Source organism: Oncorhynchus gorbuscha, linkage group LG18 (genome assembly GCF_021184085.1).
Source record: "Oncorhynchus gorbuscha isolate QuinsamMale2020 ecotype Even-year linkage group LG18, OgorEven_v1.0, whole genome shotgun sequence".
NCBI classification, from domain to species: domain Eukaryota; kingdom Metazoa; phylum Chordata; class Actinopteri; order Salmoniformes; family Salmonidae; genus Oncorhynchus; species Oncorhynchus gorbuscha.
Genome location: NC_060190.1, coordinates 7,727,790 through 7,746,961, shown reverse-complemented (window position 1 = coordinate 7,746,961; position 19,172 = coordinate 7,727,790). Strand labels below are relative to the sequence as shown.

Sequence of the window (19,172 nt, the reverse complement as noted above, 5' to 3'; positions counted from 1 at the left end):
TGTTATGTAAGTCATGTGGATTGGAACCTTCTGAGGCTTCGGGTGTACAAATGTCACGTTGTGTAACACTTCCTGTTAGCTTAAGCCTGACACAAGAGAGAGGAAAGGTCACATGCCGCTGTCACAATGTTAAAGATCCCAAGATCCACTGTAAATTACTTCAGTGAACAAGGTTCGGGTCAATCCCATTCGAGTTCAGTACATTTTACGAAAGTAAGAAATATGTCAATTAAATGGCCTTATTCAATCCTTGAATTGGATTTTCAATTTACCTTGACCTGAATTGAATGAAATTGAATGGGCCCAAAAGGAAGCACTTACTTACAGATTCTAAACATAGCAGTATATGAATAGAGGATCAGGGTCACAGTGGATTAAGGTTTGTTGTTTTGGACATGAAAACACATAGCTTTTGATGATGGTGGACAATTGTAGTGTGTGTTACATCAGGGGCTTCTATGGGCCTGTGGGATTACAGATTTCACATGCAGCGTGTGGGAAGGGGGGGAAGGGGGTGTTACAGCATGTACGTGTGTGTGATTATTATTACCTAGGAGCTGTCCTACCATGCTGTCTGTCTCACTGTGTGTGTCGGGGGGGTGGGGGGGTTCAGTGTGTGTGTGTGTGTGTGTGTGTGTGTGTGTGTGTGTGTGTGTGTGTGTGTGTGTGTGTGTGTGTGTGTGTGTGTGTGTGTGTGTGTGTGTGTGTGTGTGTGTGTGTGTGTGTGTGTGTGTGTGTGTGTGTGTGTGTGTGTGTGTGCGTGTAATAACCCACAATAACTCACATTTTTTTTCTCACAACAATAAACAGAACTCCCCTTGGTGACAATATTTGCTCATATACCTGACAGAGAGATAGAGAGATAGAGATAGAGAGAGAGAGTTTGCGAGTGAGTGATAACCCCCAGATAAAGAATGATCCGTCTCAGCGAGAGGGGACAGAGAGGGGAGCAGGGATCAGTGGTCACTCAGGTGAGGCGGAGGCATACTGATGATGTCAGAGCAGCAGCCAAACCTGAACTAGCAGAACAGCCACAGATCCACACAGATTCACCTGAATTAGCAGTAGAGCCACAGATCCACACAGATTAACCTGAACTAGCAGTAGAGCCACAGATCCACAAAGATTCTCCTGGACTAGCAGTAGAGCCACAGATCCACACAGATTAACCTGAACTAGCAGTAGAGCCACAGATCCACAAAGATTCTCCTGAACTAGCAGTAGAGCCACAGATCCACACAGATTCACCTGAATTAGCAGTAGAGCCACAGATCCACACAGATTAACCTGAACTAGCAGTAGAGCCACAGATCCACAAAGATTCTCCTGAACTAGCAGTAGAGCCACAGATCCACACAGATTATCCTGAACTAGCAGTAGAGCCACAGATCCACACAGATTAACCTGAACTAGCAGTAGAGCCACAGATCCACACAGATTAACCTGAACTAGCAGTAGAGCCACAGATCCACACAGATTATCCTGAACTAGCAGTAGAGCCACAGATCCACACAGAATGCAGACGAGGGAATCTGCTACGCAGCTAGATTGCACGGTGGTGTCACGTCCTGACCTTAGTTCTTTTTTTTATGTCTCTATTCTAGGTTGGTCAGGGCATGAGTTGGGGTGGGTATTCTATGTTTTGTTCTATGTTTGTATTTCTATGTGTTTGGCCTGGTATGGTTCCCAATCAGAGGCAGCTGTCAATCGCTGTCTCTGATTGAGAACCATACTTAGGCAGCCTGGTTTCGCTCTTGAGTTGCGGGTAGTTGTTTTCTGTTTTGTGTGTATCACCTGACAGAACTGTATTGTTCTCGTTATTCCTCATTGTTATTTTGTTTAGTGTTCAGCTGTGATTAAATTTACAACATGAACACTTACCACGCTGCGTTTTGGTCCGTTACAGGTGCCTTCAGAAAGTGTTCAGACACCTTGACATTTTGTTACATTCATCCTTACTCTAAAATTGATTAAATAGTTATTTTCCCCTCATCAATCTACACACAATACTCCACCATGACAAAGAAAAAACAGGTTTTTAGAATTTTGGGCTAATTTAAAAAGATTAAAAATGAAAATGTACATAAGTATTCAGATCCTTTACTCAGTACTTTGTTGAAGCATCTTTGGCAGTGATTACAGCATTGGTTATTCTTGTGTATGACACTACATGCTTGGCACACCTGTATTTTGGGGAATTTCTCCCATTCTTCTATGCAGATCCTCTCAAGCTCTGTCAAGTTGGATGGGGAGCGTTGCTGCACTGCTATTTGCAAGTCGATCCAGAGATGTTTGATCGGGTTCAAGTCCGGGCTCTGACTGGGCCACTCAAGGACATTCAGAGACTTGTCCCGAAGCCACTCCTGTGTTGTCTTGGCTGTGTGCTTAGGGTCATTGTCCTGTTGGAAGGTGAACCTTGACCCAGGTCTGTGGACCTGAGCACTCTGGAGCAGGTTTTCGTCAAGGATCTCTCTGTACTTTTCTCAGTTCATCTTTGCCTAGATCCTGACTAGTTTCCCAGTCCCTGCCGCTGAAAAACATATCCACAGCATGATGCTGCGACCACCATGCTTCACTGTAGGGATTGAGCCAGGTTTCCTGCAGACTTGATGCTTGGCATTCAGGCCAAAGAGTTCAATCTTGGTTTCATCAGACCAGAGAATCTTGTTTCTCATGGTCTGAGAGTCTTTAGGTGCCTTTTGGCAAACTCCAAGAGGGCTGTCATGTGCCTTTTATTGAAGAGTGGCTTCTGTCTGGCCACTCTACCATTAAGGCCTGATTGGTGGAGTGCTTCAGAGATGGTTGTCCTTCTGGAAGGTTCTCCCATCTCCACAGAGGAACTCTGGAGATCTGTCAGTGACCATCGGGTTCTTGGTCACCTCCCTGACCAAGGCAGGTCTGTGTGTGAATTTAAAAACATTGTACACCGGTACAGAAATAATCTTAAGGTTTCCTGTCTTTTAGTTCCCACGATTGCTCAGTTTTGCCGGGCGGCCAGCTCTAGGAAGAGTCTTTGTGGTTCCAAACTTCTTCCATTTAACAATGATGGAGGCCACTGTGTTCTTCAATGCTGCAGAAATGTTTTGGTACCCTTCCCCAGATCTGTGTCTCGAAACAATGCTGTTTCGGAGGTCTAAGGATATTTCCTTTGACCTCATGGCTTGGTTTTTCTATTTGTAGAGGTTCTAACAGTAGAACAGGAATGAATCCACCAGCCTGCCACATAGAGCTAGAGCTCATAGATTCTATTATTCTATAACATTTCACTCCAGAGGGTTATTCTGTCTGTTCTACTAGACAGAGGTAGACAGGATAAATATACCCCTTCTCCCAAGACGATAACAGTCAAATAAACAAATTACATTTAAGTTGAGTATATTGCCAAATAAGATATTTGAGTATTTCAAATAAGGCATTATTATGGATGTTAATGTTGAATATTCTCGAGACTACATTAGAAGAAAAGAATCACGTGTCAAGAAACATGTCTATGTGGTGTCTCTGAAAGGTGCACAACCAACCATAATAGTTCCTACAATATTTCCTTTTGCTAATTACAAAAGCATTAACAAGAAGTTATACATCTTGTAACATTGTCTGAGCCTTGCTCGAAGAGCACTTATCGGCCCTCTCTTGAACGCAGCTCTCTCAGCTTCGCCTGACTGCAAGCCAGTCAGGTATTGATTTCTCATTGGTTGATTTGTTTAACCACCCAGAGACAGTTGTTATTGCCTTGTGAGGGAGTAAATTCTGCCTTAACTGCTGCTTGCTACTTCAATTGGGCATTTTACTCTTTACAATACCTGCATTTATTGTTTTGTGACTACAGAGTGGTACATTTCAATGCAGGCACTGTAGCAAAAAAATAGTTGAGTTTTGAACAAAATGACTGTATGAGGATATTGAAATATTAATCTCAGTTCACCCAAAACTAAAGTCTTGCGTAATGGGTCAGCTCCTCGATTAGGTTCTGGGTCCAGAAATGTTAAGAGAAGAGATTAAGAGATGCTAGAATGAGGAGCAGAACCGGAACAAGGAGCTCCACCCTCTCTCTTTGAAAGTTACAGGCAAGTCTATGGGCCGAATGTCCCCTACCCTCCTGAAATTCGAAAGGTGCTTAACACCTGTGAAATCGTGATTTGTCCAAATAACCAGTGATGAAAAACACAGAACTACTGCTGCTCGTTAGCTATCAGTGGCCATAATATAAAGACAGCTCTATGGTACCATGTATGTCTACGTGGTCTGTTCACCAGAGATTATTGACAGATTGTTATTGTTCACGGTCGTGATGCTTTCACAAACAAGTATGAAATAACTGTAGTAATTGACTGTTCCGCTCTAAACTAATTTTCATGTAATAACACAGAGCTAAATCAAATACATTCATGACAAATGGTTCAGCTGTAGCAAATTCATATCCTTTGTACCTCTGCTTTGAATGTGATCTGCAATACTTTAAATAAATATTTAATACGACATTTTCTTCCATTGACATGCTCCATTACTTCAAATGGCCTCCTTCCAAGACAGTCTGTGTGTGTGTGTGTGTGTGTGTGTGTGTGTGTGTGTGTGTGTGTGTGTGTGTGTGTGTGTGTGTGTGTGTGTGTGTGTGTGTGTGTGTGTGTGTGTGTGTGTGTGTGTGTGTGTGTGTGTGTGTGTGTGTGTGTGTGTGTGTGTGTGTGTGTGTGTGTGTGTATTTCTGATTTCCTCTGTATCGGTAAGGCCACAGTATTTGTCAATGCGGGTGTCAGAATATGCATTTTCATCAAGGACCTCATGTTCCCTCGTCGTTCCTGTGTGGAGACAGTCTTGACAGGTGAGGAAGCCAGGCAGTGGAGATGGGTGAGTTGGGGGTGAAAGGGGAGACAAACAGTTAGCCAGCCAGGGAGAGGAGGGAAACAGGGGGAGGTATACAAGGGGCTTTGGTGTGGCCGTGTGGTGACAGGCCGTCTGTCTGTGGTGGGGGAGGTGAGTGAGTAGACACACACACATGTTGGGAAAAATCACAAACACACACACACAGACGTTTTGGTAACAACACACTGAGGAAAGCTCTGTCAGCAGTGCTGGAGATGTGTGTCAGCCCTGACCTTAGAGGATGACCACACAGATTAACAGACCAGGGCTGTACATGTTGTTGCATTGTGTGTGTGTGTGTGTGTGTGTGTGTGTGTGTGTGTGTGTGTGTGTGTGTGTGTGTGTGTGTGTGTGTGTGTGTGTGTGTGTGTGTGTGTGTGTGTGTGTGTGTGTGTGTGTGTGTGTGTGTGTGTGTGTGTGTGTGTGTGTGTGTGTGTGTGTTGAATAATTTTTATATCATGGAAGACCCCGATGCAGACCGTGTCGAAGTAACAAACGTTTATTACTAGAACGCACCAGCGACTCCTGTGGCAGGCCGGGCGCAGTGCGCGCTAACCAAGGTTGCCAGGTGCACGGTGTTTCCTCCGGCACATTGGTGCGGCTGGCTTCCAGGTTGGATGCGCGCTGTGTTAAGAAGCAGTGCGGCTTGGTTGGGTTGTGTATCGGAGGATGCATGACTTTCATCCTTCGTCTCTCCAGAGCCGCACGGGAGTTGTAGCGATGAGACAAGATAGTAGCTGCTAACAATTGGATACCACGAAATTGGGGAGAAAAAGAGGTTAAAAAAAAGTATACATCTTTAGAAATGACTTTCCCAAAACAACAAATTATCTAACCTTTACAATGATGGTGACTTCTGTCCCTAAGCCTGAGAGAGATCTATTAAAAACACCACTGAGTTCATAGAATAGTCTGCTTATCTTCACTGAGTCCTCCTCCTCTCCCTCATAATCCTCTCTCTCCATCTCATCTCCTCATAATCCTCCTCAGTGTCTCCCTCCTGTTCAGTGTCCACATCTTCCTCCTCCGTGTCCTCATCTGTTTCCTCCTCCTCCTCATCCATGTCCCCATCCCCGTCCTCCTCTTCCTCATAATTGTTAATCCTCCTCTTCTTCCTGCATCCCCTCTTCCTCATAATCCTCTTCTCTCTCCTCCTCATCCTACTCCTCAGTGTCCACATCTGCTTCCTCCTCTTCCTCCTCTTCCTCATAATCCTCCTCCTCCTCCTCCTCAGAGTCCCCATCCGCTTCCTCCTCTTCCTCATAACCCTCATTCTCTTCCACCTCCTCCTCTTCCTGCACTCCCTCTTCTTCATAATCCTCCTCTTCCTCCTCCTCCTCCTCATAATCCTCATTCTCTTCCTCCTCCTCCTCCTCCTCTTCCTGCACCCCATCTTCCTCATAATCCTCCTCCTCCTCCTCCTCTCCATCCACCACCTCTTCCTCATAATCCTCCTCCTCCTCTTCCTCTTCTTCCTCATCCTCAGTGTCCTCTTCATCCTCTTCCTCCTCTTCTTCCTCATCAGAATCCTGATTTTGTAAGGTGGGTTCTGTTTTTGATTTGATGATATCTAAAACATTAATGCTGTTTGGGTCCCAGACACAGGTCTCTTCTAAACCACTCTTCACCATGCCACAGTTAGGAGGAACCCAGGCTGAGTCGTAACCTTCGTCATGCCATGTCTTCTGCAAAGGGTGGCCTTGGCGGTCTATTTTTTTCACCTTGCCCACATTGACTATAACTTTGATGACAACCTTCTGGTGTTCAGTGAGGTCCAGGGGGTATCTACTAGCCTTCTCCAGGTCCCGGCTTAGATACACACCCTGCCCCAACATGCCACGGTCGGACGGACAAAAACCTTTGGCCATGATTTTCTGTGCAGCCCACCAAGAGGTGCCGTGGTACATGATGTAGAATCTGCCATTCCGTGGCCCTGATAGACCCATTCTTCGTGCCACAGCAGAAGTAGTAAAGTAATCTCTTCTCCACATGGCCATATCCTCCCCAATTTTAAGGAATTCCCTCCCTGACCACAAATAAGTGTGTCAAAATGTATAGAAGGAAATAAACTACATTTTACCTACAGCATATCAAAACAGAGTATAAAACAGCTGCAATTTGAAAAGGTTAAGTTGGATAAAATACTCACCAAAAAACGTCCAAGTTATATGGTTCTATATTAGTTAGTTCACTTAATGACAGATCGGTGTTGATCTCTGAAGGGTGATTCAGGTAAAAGTGGTTCACCAGACAGATTACTTTACACCCAAGGAAGTTGTTACTGGTAAAAGGAATATAAATAGAAGCTGTCTTCCTTTCGTTGATCAGAGCAGGATGTCTCCTAAATTAGGAAGGGGCAGGCTTTGTTATTTTTACACCACCCCCCTCGCTCTCAAATGGCTGCCTGGTATTTGCACTCAGCACCCGGCTAACCCTTCACTGGCTGTATCTGCCTACTGAGGAGACTGGCTTTATGAACTTGCTTTGAGTGGATTTTGCCAACCAATAAAACTTATCAAATTAATTTGTCTTGTATCCAGAAGTTTTTGCAATATATTTTTTTATACAGGATTATTCAAACTGGAGGTAAGGTTTTCATCTAAAAGCCTTCTCACACTACAGCCAGCCAGGAATGGGTTTCTCATGGTCACATAAAATTATACTCTTTAAAATACAATCAGTGGAGGCTCCTCAGAGGACGAAGGAGAGGACAATCCTCCTCGGTGAATTTCATAAAATTGTGAAACATTGAAAAATGATCATTTTTTAGATAAATCTATACTAAATACATTAACATGTCACCAAATAAATGATGAAAACACACTGTTTTGCAATGGAGGTCCACAGTAGACTCAACAGCCCTCTGTTGGCTGGCACAATGGTGAACCTTAAGAAATGAAGGAGCAGCGATAGAGAGAGAGAGAAAGAGATATTTTGTCATTTTATTTTCACTTTCACTTTTACTTATACTACCGGTCAAATGCTTTAGAACACCTAGTCATTCAAGGGTTTGTCTTTATTTTTACTATTTTCTACATTGTAGAATAATAGTGAAGACATATAACACATATGGAATCATGTAGTAACAAGAAAAGTGTTAAACAAATCATAATATATTTGAGATTTGAGATTCTTCAATTAGCCACATTTTGCATTGATGACAGCTTTGAAAACTCTTGGCATTCTCGAAAACCAGCTTCACCTGGAATACTTTTCCAACAGTCTTGAAGGAGTTCCCACATATTTTGAGCACTTGTTGGCTGCTTTTCCTTCACTCTGCGGCCCAGGTCATCCCAAACCATCTCAATTTGGTTGAGGTCGGGGGATTGTGGAGGCCAGGTCATGTGATGCAGCACTCCATCACTCTCCTTCTTGGTCAAATAGTCCTTACATGGTGTATTGGATGGTGTATTATGGATGGTGTATTTCTGCAGAATGCTGTTTAAGTGTGCCTTGAATTCTTAATAATTAACAAACAGTGTCACCAGCAAAGCACCCCCACACTGTAACGACGTTCGTCTGTTGAAGGAAGAGAGTCGGACCGAAATGCAGCGTGTTTGTTACTCATGATCTTTAATGAAGAAAACGAAACGATACATGAAATAACTAAATACAAAAACAACAAACGGAACGTGAAACCTATTACAGCCTATCTGGTGAAACTACACAAAGACAGGAACAATCACCCACGAAAACTAAAGCGAAACTCAGGCTGCCTAAATACGGTTCCCAATCAGAGACAACGAGAATCACCTGACTGATTGAGAATCGCCTCAGGCAGTCAAGCCTATACAACACTCCTAATCAGCCGCGATCCCAAATACTACAAACCCCAATACGAAAAACAACATATAAACCCATGTCACACCCTGGCCTACCCAAACATATAACAAAAACACAAAATACAATGATCAAGGCGTGACACACACCATAAAACCTCCTCCTCCATTTTGATTTGTTTAACACTTTTTTGGTTACTACATGATTCCATATGTGTTATTTCATAGTTTTGATCTCTTCACTTTTATTCTACAATGTAGAGAATAGTACAAATAAAGAAAATGGAATGGAATGAAAAAAAATGGAATGAGTAGGTGTTCTAAAACTTTTGACCGGTAGTGTACAAATGCAGTTTGCTAGTTTAGCCAACTTAATAAACACCCGGCTCAAACAGGGGGATGTTAAGTTAGCTAGCTGGCTATGGCTATCCAACACAATACTGGAACTCTTCCAAGACAAGGTAAGCTTTTGGTTTAACTATTTCTTGCCACTGGGGCTTGCCGGTGTAACTGCTAAACTGCTTACTGACTGTACATACAGTTCTGCATGATTGTAGCGGGTTTACTAACGCACTATATTTATTAGCTATGTTGACAATGATGTTATAGCCTACCAACAACAATGTAGGTAGGCTGTGTGTAGCGTTATGATATTATTATGATATGGTTTCGTCTGGTCACATACAGCTGATGTGTTGTGCATTGAAATCCACAAGCAGAGGGAAAAGGTGAGAGGAGGAGAGCATGTAGATACGAGAAGGAATACAGTGTGACTGCTATGAAAGTGAACTGTGTTTACGTGTTATCAGATGTGAATTCATTCTGCCAATTCTGTTGAAAAAAGGTTTCTTAAACAGAAGCAAACAGAATGAAACGGGGATAACATACCAGAATTTGTCCAATAGAAACTCTCGTTTTGCAACTGTTGGACTAATGATTACATCCCAAATGTCACAGATTCCCAGGTACTGTTGCTCATTCCACGCACCAGTTCCGGAGGTCTATGTCACCGGCCTCTAGGCGTCACTAAACTGTCTCACTACGCACACCTGATTCCAATTCCCCTGACTAGTAATTGTACTGTATATATGTGCCTTCTGTTCACCATTGGTGGGTTATTGTTCCCATGTCTGTTTAGCTCTGTGAGTACCTGTGCTTTGTTGTTTCGGCTTGCGTGTATTGTAGACTCCTTATTACGGGTCTCGTCCCGTGTTTTGTTGTATTTTTGGGTGGAGTATTAAAAAACTCTATTGCATATTCCTGCACCTGTCTCCAATCATTTATACGTGACACTAGATCAGCAAGCAAGAGTAGTGAGCAAGGCGGTATTGAATGTGTCACTTTCTGTCCATTTGTCACTGTATGTCGCCTAAAAAATGTATGTCAACCTGTGTACACCTACTTTGAAAACATTCATAGACTAGGTTGTAGCAACCTCATGATGGAAATTTCAAATTTGAGTATTGTCACAAACCAGCTCAAAGCCCGTAACAAAAGGGAGACAACGTGGAGATAAGGAGTAACAAAACATATATTTATGAAATAAGTAACTAAGTACGATATACAATGGTGTGTGTAATCAGTAGTGTAGGTGAGTGTTTTGCATGCATGAATGTGATAGGGTAGCCTAGTGGTTAGAGCGTTGGACTAGTAACCGGAAGGTTGCAAGTTCAAACACCCGAGCTGACAAATCTGTCGTTCTGCCCCTGAACAGGCAGTTAACCCACTGTTCCTAGGCTGTCATTGAAAATAAGAATTTGTTCTTAACTGACTTGCCTAGTTAAATAAAGGTAAAATAAAAAATAATGCAGGGTGTTGAAAGGTGCCAAAGCAAACAACCAAAAGGCCACCAACAACAAAATCTTTAAAGGTGTCTGCATGGAGAGAGTCTCCTCCATGGATGGGGAAGAGGTCTATTTATCCTGGGACACACCGGGCCCAGGTGTTTCCTATGTAGCTGACGACCCTCCCAACTCCGCCCACCGGCATCCTAATAAGGAAAACAAGAGCAAGGAGAGAATACGGCAGACAGAGTGGGAGGGTCGTCACAGTATCATGTAGTATCCTGAACCATCTCGATGTTACATTGAACTGGGTGAATGGAATATGAATGACAGTCATCCAATCCGCTGTCATGGAAATAAGGCCATGCTCATAAAAAAAAAGAATTGTCCTCCCTCGTCTTCAATGGCACAGAACGCCACTGGTGTCAATAGATTTTTATCAACATTATGTTGGAATTCCAGAACATTAAACTTATTCAAGTTTAATTAAGATTATTTGGTTAAAATACTTACAGATCTGGAGTTGTCTAACTGATGTTGATCCAGGATGCAGGTACAGGTAAGAATGTAGTGATGGGCATTTTGTGCTGTTAATATGCAAATATGTAGACTTAAGTTTTGTTTCCAATCATACAAGACGTCACGTCTCAGTAATTTAGGATGTTATGACAGGAGTGTTTTATTTGGAGAACAACACCTAGACACTGTCTTTTTACCAGACCTAACCCAGTAAGCAAAATGACGTTGGAAAGACATCTTTTAGACGTCTTTTCCAGACGTTGATGTAAGGTGCATTTTAGGTGCTGAATGAAAAGGTGAAAAGACGGAAATCAAAAATATATATTTTCCGGACGTCCAAAATAAGTATTTTTGTTTCTGGACTTCGAAATCTGGTGCAATGTAGGTGCTGAGTAAAAGGTGAGAACTTATTTTCTTGACGTCAAAGATACATATTTTCGGTCATTGATTCTATGGCCATATTTTAACTGCACATACAGTCGAAGTCAGAAATTTACACCTTAGCCAAATACATTTAAACTCCGTTTTTCACGAATCCTGACATTTAATTCTAGTAATAATTCCCTGTCTTAGGTCAGTTAGGATCAGCACTTTATTTTAAGAATGTGAAGTGTCAGAATAATAGTAGATAGAATCATTTATTTCAGCTTTTATTTATTTCATCACATTCCCAGTGGGTCAGAAATTTACATACACTCAATTAGTATTTGGTATCATTGCCGTTAAATTGTTTAACTTGGGTCAAACGTTTCAGGTAGCCTTCAACAAGCTTCCCACAATAAGTTGGGTGAATTTTGGCCCATTCCTCCTGACAGAGCTGGTGTAACTGAGTCAGGTTTCTAGGCCTCCTTGCTCGCACACTTTTTTCAGTTCTGCCCACAAATGTTCTATAAGATTGAGCTCAAGCTTTGTGATGACCACTCCAATACCTTGACATTGTTGTCCTTAAGCCATTTTGCCACAACTTTGGAAGTGTGCTTGGGGTCATTGTCCATTTGGAAGACCCATTTGTGACCATGTTTTAACTGATGTCTTGAGATGTTGCTTCAATATATCCACATCATTTTCCTCGCTCATGATGCCATCTATTTTGTGAAGTGCACCAGTCCCTCCTGCAGCAAAGCACCCCCACAACATGATGCTGCCTCCCCTGTGCTTCATGGTTCAGACGTTGTTCTTCGGCTTTTAAGCCTTTCCCATTTTTGCTGAGTGTTCTTTCAGGTTATGTCAATATAGGACTTGTTTTAATGTGGATATTGATACTCTTGTACCTGTTTCCTCCAGCATATTCACAAGGTCCTTTGCTGTTGTTCTGGGATTGATTTGCACTTTTCGCACCAAAGTACGTTCTTCTCTAGGAGACAGAACGCGTCTCCTTCCTGAGCGGTATGACGGCTGTGTGGTCCCATGGTGTTTATACTTGTTTGTACAGATGAACGTGGTACCTTCAGGAGTTTGGAAATTGCTGCCAAGGATGAACTAGACTTGTGGAGGTTTACAATTCTTTTCTGAGATCTTTTCTGAGATCTTGGCTGATTTCTTTTGATTTTCCCATGATGTCAAGCAAAGAGACACTGAGTGTGAAGGTAGGCCTTGAAATACATCCACAGGTACTTCTCCAATTGACTCAAGTGATGTCAATTAGCCTATCAGAAGCTTCTAAAGCCATGACATCATTTTCTGGAATTTTCCAAGCTTTTTAAAGGCACAGTCAACTTAGTGTATGTGAACTTCTGACCCACTGGAATTGTGATACGTTGAATTATAAGATAAATAATCTGTCCGTAAACAATTAAATTAATTGTGTCATTCACAAAGTAGATGTCCTAACCGACTTTCCAGAATTATAGTTTGTTAACAAGAAATATGTGGAGTGGTTGAAAAACGAGTTTTAATGACTCCAATCTAAGCGTATGTAAACTTCTGACTTCAACTGTATATACAGTATATATATTTCTTATACCTCTCATATATAGGACAGACACTTCAGATGAAACTTCCTAGATAGTATTTAGGGACTATCTGTTGTTCCATGAAGTGAATCTGTTATTCAATGCATTTGTATGGGGCTAACAGCAGTAAGGTCAAATAACATTTTGCATTCATTTTTTTATTTATTTTTTGGGGGGGGGATAGTTCAAGAGGTCTTAAATTTCCAAATCAAATAGCAAAATGATTCTTGGTATGACCTTCTTAAAACAATTCCACAGCTTAGTAGATCCCGCCCCCAAGGCTGTTATATTGATGCCTGATGTCAGGATGTTAATCCCTTTCACTTCTTACCAGACAACCAGCTAATCTAATTAATAAATGGCCATTCTCTTCCTCCCCCTTCTTCTCCTTCTCCTCTCCTTCCACACCTATTTCCTCATAATTCTCATCCTCCTTTTCTTCCTCATCAGTGTCCTCACTTTGTAAGGTGGGTTCTGTTTTTGATTTGATGATGCCTAAAACAGTAATGCGGTTTGGGTCCCAGACACGGGTCTCTTCTAAACCACTCTTCACCATGCCACAGTTAGGAGGAACCCAGGCTGAGTCGTAACCTTCGTCATGCCATGTCTTCTGCAAAGGGTGGCCTTGGCAGTCTGTCTTCACCTTGCCTACATTGACTATAACTTTGATGACAACCTTCTGGTGTTCAGTGAGGTCCAGGGGGTATCCACTAGCCTCCTCCCGGTCCCGGCTTAGATACACACCCTGCCCCAACATGCCACACTTGGATGGATAAAAAACCTTTGGTCAGGATTTTACATGTAGTTTTCTCAAAGGTTCCGTGGTACATTTTGTAGACCATGCCATTCCGTACCCTTGCCAGACAATAAATAAACATCAATAAGCATATCACATTTAAGTTGAGTATATTGCCAAATAATATATTTGATTATTTAAAATAAGGCATTATTATGGATGTTATTGTTGAATATTCTCGAGACTACATTAGAAGAAAATAATCACGTGTCAAGAAACATGTCTATGTGGTGTCTCTGAAAGGTGCACAAACAACCATAATAGTTCCTACACTATTTCCTCATTACAAAAGCATTAACAAGAAGTTGTACGTAACATTGTCTGACTCTTGCTAGAAGAACACTTATCGGCCCTCTCTTGAACGCAGCTCTCCCCAACCCATCGTTCCTACACCATTGTCCAATTAGAAATGCATTAAGAAGAGGTTGTAAAAGTGTGTACGTCTGACCCTCAGAATAAGAGCTTTTATCAGCCCGCTCTTGAACGCAGCTCTCTCTGCTTCTCCTGACTGCAAGCCAGTCTGGTATTGATTTCTCATTGGCTGATTTGTTTAACGACCCAGAGGCGGTTGTTATTACCTTCTGAGGGAGTAAATTCTGCCTTAACTGCTGTTTGCTGCTTCGATTGGGCATTTTACTGTTTTACAATACCTGCATTTATTGGTTTGTGACTACAGAGAAGTACATTTCAATGCAGGCACTGTAGCTAAAAAATAGTCCAGTTTTGACAAATGGCAATACTCTACTTGATGTATGGACTGTATGAGGATATTGAAATATTAATCTCAGTTCACCCAAAACTAAAGTCTTGCGTAATGGGTCAGCTGCTCGATTAGATTCTGGGTCCAGAAATGTTAAGAGAAGAGATTAAGAGATGCTAGAATGAGGAGCAGAACCTGAACAAGGAGCTCCACCCTCTCTCTTTGAAAGTTACATGCAAGTCTATGGGCCGAATGTCCCCTACCCTTCTGAAATTCGAAAGGTGCTTAACACCTGCGAAATCGTGATTTGTCCAAATAACCAGTGATGAAAAACACAGAACTACTGATGCTCGTTAGCTATCGGTGGCCATAGTATAACGACAGATCTACGGTAGACCATGTATGTCTACGTGGTCTGTTCACCAGAGATTATTGACAGATTGTTATTGTTCACGGTCGTGATGCTTTCACAAACAAGTATGAAATAACTGTAGTAATTGACTGTTCCGCTCTTGTTGATTCAATATATAAACACATTTCCATGTAATAACACAAAGCTAAATCAAATACATTCATGACAAATGGGTCAGCTGTAGCAAATCCATTTCCTTTGTACCTCTGCTTTGAATGTGATCTGCAATACTTTAAATAAATATTTAATCCGACATTTTCTTCCATTGACATGCTCCATTACTTCAAATAGCCTCCTTCCAAAACAGTCTGTGTGCTTGTGTGTGTGTGTTTGGGTTACAGGTTAGGGTTAGGGTTAGGGGTCAGGGAAAATAGGATTTTGAATGGAAATTAATTGTAGATCATGTTGTGCCTTTGGCTATGCCGGATTAAGTGATATGACATGCTATTCTATAAAATAATTTCTCCTTAATTAATATCACCTGATTGAGCTAATCATGTAAATGTAATTAACAAGATAGTCGGGCACCACAAAATAATATTTATAGAGCTGTTTATCTTCTGAATAAACTCTTAAAGACCTAGTAATAGTTTACATAAATAGCAGTCAATATCAATCGTCATCTTACTTCAGTCTCATCTGAAAGTTGTAAATTCTTGGTTATCTGCAAGAACCCTGGCTAACATTTTGAATCAGCAATACAAAATTGGGTTTAATCATTTATTTACTAAATACATAACTAATCACACAGAATTACACATACACATAATTAAATCATAACTTGATTACAAATTACCTCATGAAGGAAAATGTCCCTGGTGGGCAGAACAGATATGACAACTTGTTACACAAAAGAAAAGGGTCTGGGTTGAGTGAAAGATCGGGAAGACTGAGGAACGAAGGGCGAAGCTGTGCTATCGTAAATACAGTATCTTATGCATTCTAAATTACCACCCATTTGGAAAAGGAAAATCCAATAATTATTTACTCTGAGCTGCGCTTCTGTAGGTTGGTGGTAGATGGAAGGCCGTGTTGCCCAACCGAGTCCTTTGAATAATGTCTCTGGTTGTCAATTGGATACGTTGTAGTAACGTCATTATGTGGTAGACGGGATACTCTGTCGGTTCCTTCCTAACCTGCGTTTGCAGCTGTGATTGCTAACTCAACGGCTAGAAGGTATCACTTCTGTAGTGAATAAGAGTTCAAAGTTCATACCATTCGCAACTAAAGCGCACGCTGATGTTGGCTTCGTTCTGTAGTTACTATCTGAACCATTCTGACATCGGACCGTCGTCCTACATCCCCGGAACAGGAAGTTCTATTGTCGTCAAAGGCTTATATAGGAAGGGAGAGGAGGGCGTGTTTGAAAGGTTTTATAGCCCAAGTCCCTTCGCAGGGGTGGGCTACTGATTGAGCAGCCCTATCTTACGAAAACCCACATCTCACATTTTAGAAGCTAAAATCACATTTCATCCCATCATAAATAATTCCACATTCAAACATTTCAATTGAACAACAATTCCATGTGAATCCGATAACTCTGATGTGTAGACTTTCCACTGTAGAGTTTATGTCATCTTATCATTGATGAGAATGTCTCAGATGACAACCGAACTGACATCATATTCATTAAGTACCACCACATATGTTCAATTGTTCGGATTCCCAGAATATAGTTCATTTCCCCCCACCTTCTGATGTTCCCAGAATCTCTATGTTAACCAAGGGTTTTGCAAATGTAACAGCAGTAGGGTAGAGAGAGGAAAAAGAGAGGAAGAGGTATTTATGACTGTCATAAACCTACCCGCCAGGCCAACGTCATGACAATCCCCATGAAGATAGAAGAACAAAATGTGTGTGTGTGTGTGTGTCTGTGTCTGATTGCCTCTGTATTGGTAAGGCCACAATATCCGTCAATGCGGGTGTCAGAATATGCATTTTCATCAAGGACCCCATGTTCCCTCATCGTTCCTGTGTGGAGACAGTCTTAACAGGTGAGGAAGCCAGGCAGTGGAGATGGGTGAGTTGGGGGTGGAAAGGGAGACAAACCGTTAGCCAGCCAGGGAGAGGAGAGAGTCAGGGGTAGGTATACAAGGGGATTTGGCGGTGCTGTGTGGTGACAGGCCGTCTGTGTGCGGTGCTGGTGGGTGAGCTAGTAGGCACACACACACATTGGGAAACACACACAAACACACACACATACACACACACAGACGTTTTGGTAACAGCACACTGAGGAAAGCTCTGTCAGCAGTGCTGGAGATGTGTGTCAGCCCTGACCTTAGAGGATGACCATACAGATTAACAGACCAGGGCTGGACATGTTGCTGCAGTGTGTGTGTGTTTGTGTGTGTGTCTGTGTGAGTATGTGTTATACAGCTCCCCCACTGTGCAAGGATGGAGAAGGGTTGAATAATGTTTTGTGTTGTATTTGTTGTGTTATGATTGTATGAATAATACCCTGTCTGGCTAGATTGTAACACACCACCAAAGGTTAGCAAGTGCCAAAACATGTTAACTATACTCTGGCTATACAGTACATGTGAAGCACTTGCAGTCTTCTTTCAACTTATATCAAGTATGATGTACCTGACCAGGAACAACTCTGGGCCCCAAAATATGTGTATCTTAACCAGAGCCTGGAGTTTTTCCTGGTCAGGTCATTGTGGTCAGGAAAAAAAACGAATGTCCCTAATCATGAGCATTATCATGTCTCACACCTGTGGGACACATGTAAATTAATCACATTAACGTAAGTAAACATCTACAGAAATTACTTTCCCAAAACAACAAATTAACTAACATTTTACAATGATGGTGACTTCTGTCCCTCAGCCTGAGAGAGAGAGAGAGTAGATGTATTAAAAACACCACTGAGTTCATAGAATAGCCTGCTTATCTTCACCATGAGTCCTCCTCCTCTTCCTCATAATCCTCCTCTCCCTCCACCTCCTCTTCTTCATAATCCTCCTCAGTGTCCCCATCCGCTTCCTCCTCTTCTTCTCCCTCCTCCTCCTCCTCAGTGTCCCCATCCGCTTCCTCCTCTTCTTCTCCCTTCTCCTCCTCCTCCTCAGTGTCCCCATCCGCTTCCTCCTCTTACTCTCCATCCTCCTCCTCCACCTCCTCAGTGTCCCCATCTGCTTCCTCCTCCTTCACTCCCTCTCCCTCCTCATCCTTCTCCTTCTCAGTGTTCCCATCTGCTTCCTCCTCTCCCTCCACCCCTTCTTTCTCAAAATCATCCTCCTCCTCCTCTTCATCAACCCCCTCTTCCTCATAATCCTCCTCCTCTCCCTCTCCCTCCACCCCCTCTTCCTCCTCTTCCTCCTCCTCAGTGTCCTCTTCATCCTCCCCCTCCTCTTCCTCATCAGTGTCCTCACTTTGTAAGGTGGGTTCTGTTTTTGATTTGAAAGTGTCTAAAACAGTAATGCGGTTTGGGTCCCAGACACAGGTCTCTTCTAAACCAGTCTTCACCATGCCACAGTTAGGAGGAACCCTAACTGTGGCAAACAAGGGCACTGCGTTCATCCACCTCTGGCCTGCTCGCCTCCCTACCACTGAGGAAGTACAGCTCCCGCTCAGCCCAGTCAAAACTGTTCGCTGCCCTGGCCCCCCAATGGTGGAACAAACTCCCTCACGACGCCAGGACAGCGGAGTCAATCACCACCTTCCGGAGACACCTGAAACCCCACCTCTTTAAGGAATACCTAGGATAGGTTAAGTAATCCCTCTCACCCCACCCCCCCTAAGTTTTAGATGCACTATTGTTAAGTGACTGTCCCACTGGATGTCATAAGGTGAATGCACCAATTTGTAAGTCGCTCTGGATAAGAGCGTCTGCTAAATGACTTAAATGTAAATGTAAATGTAACCCAGGCTGAGTCGTAACCTTCGTCATGCCATGTCTTCTGCAAAGGGTGGCCTTGGCGGTCTATTTCTTTCACCTTGCCCACATTGACTTTAACTTTGATGACAACCTTCTGGTGTTTAGTGAGGTCCAGGGGGGTATCTACTAGCCTTCTCCAGGTCCCGGCTTAGATACACACCCTGCCCCAACATGCCACGGTTGGACGGACAAAAACCTTTGGCCATGATTTTCTGTGCAGCCCACCAAGAGGTGCCGTGGTACATGATGTAGAATCTGCCATTCCGTGGCCCTGATAGACCCATTCTTCGTGCCACAGCAGAAGTAGTAAAGTAATCTCTTCTCCACATGGCCATATCCTCCCCAATTTTAAGGAATTCCCTCCCTGACCACAAATAAGTGTGTCAAAATGTATAGAAGGAAATAAACTACATTTTACCTACAGCATATCAAAACAGAGTATAAAACAGCTGCAATTTGAAAAGGTTAAGTTGGATAAAATACTCAC

At 42.6% G+C, this 19,172-nt stretch overlaps 1 pseudogene; it reads right to left on the bottom strand.

Moving 5' to 3' along the window:
- Positions 1 to 6,347: 6,347 nt before the first annotated feature.
- Positions 6,348 to 18,969, bottom strand: LOC124003199 (annotated as a pseudogene).
- Between the last annotated feature and the right edge of the window lie 203 nt (positions 18,970 to 19,172).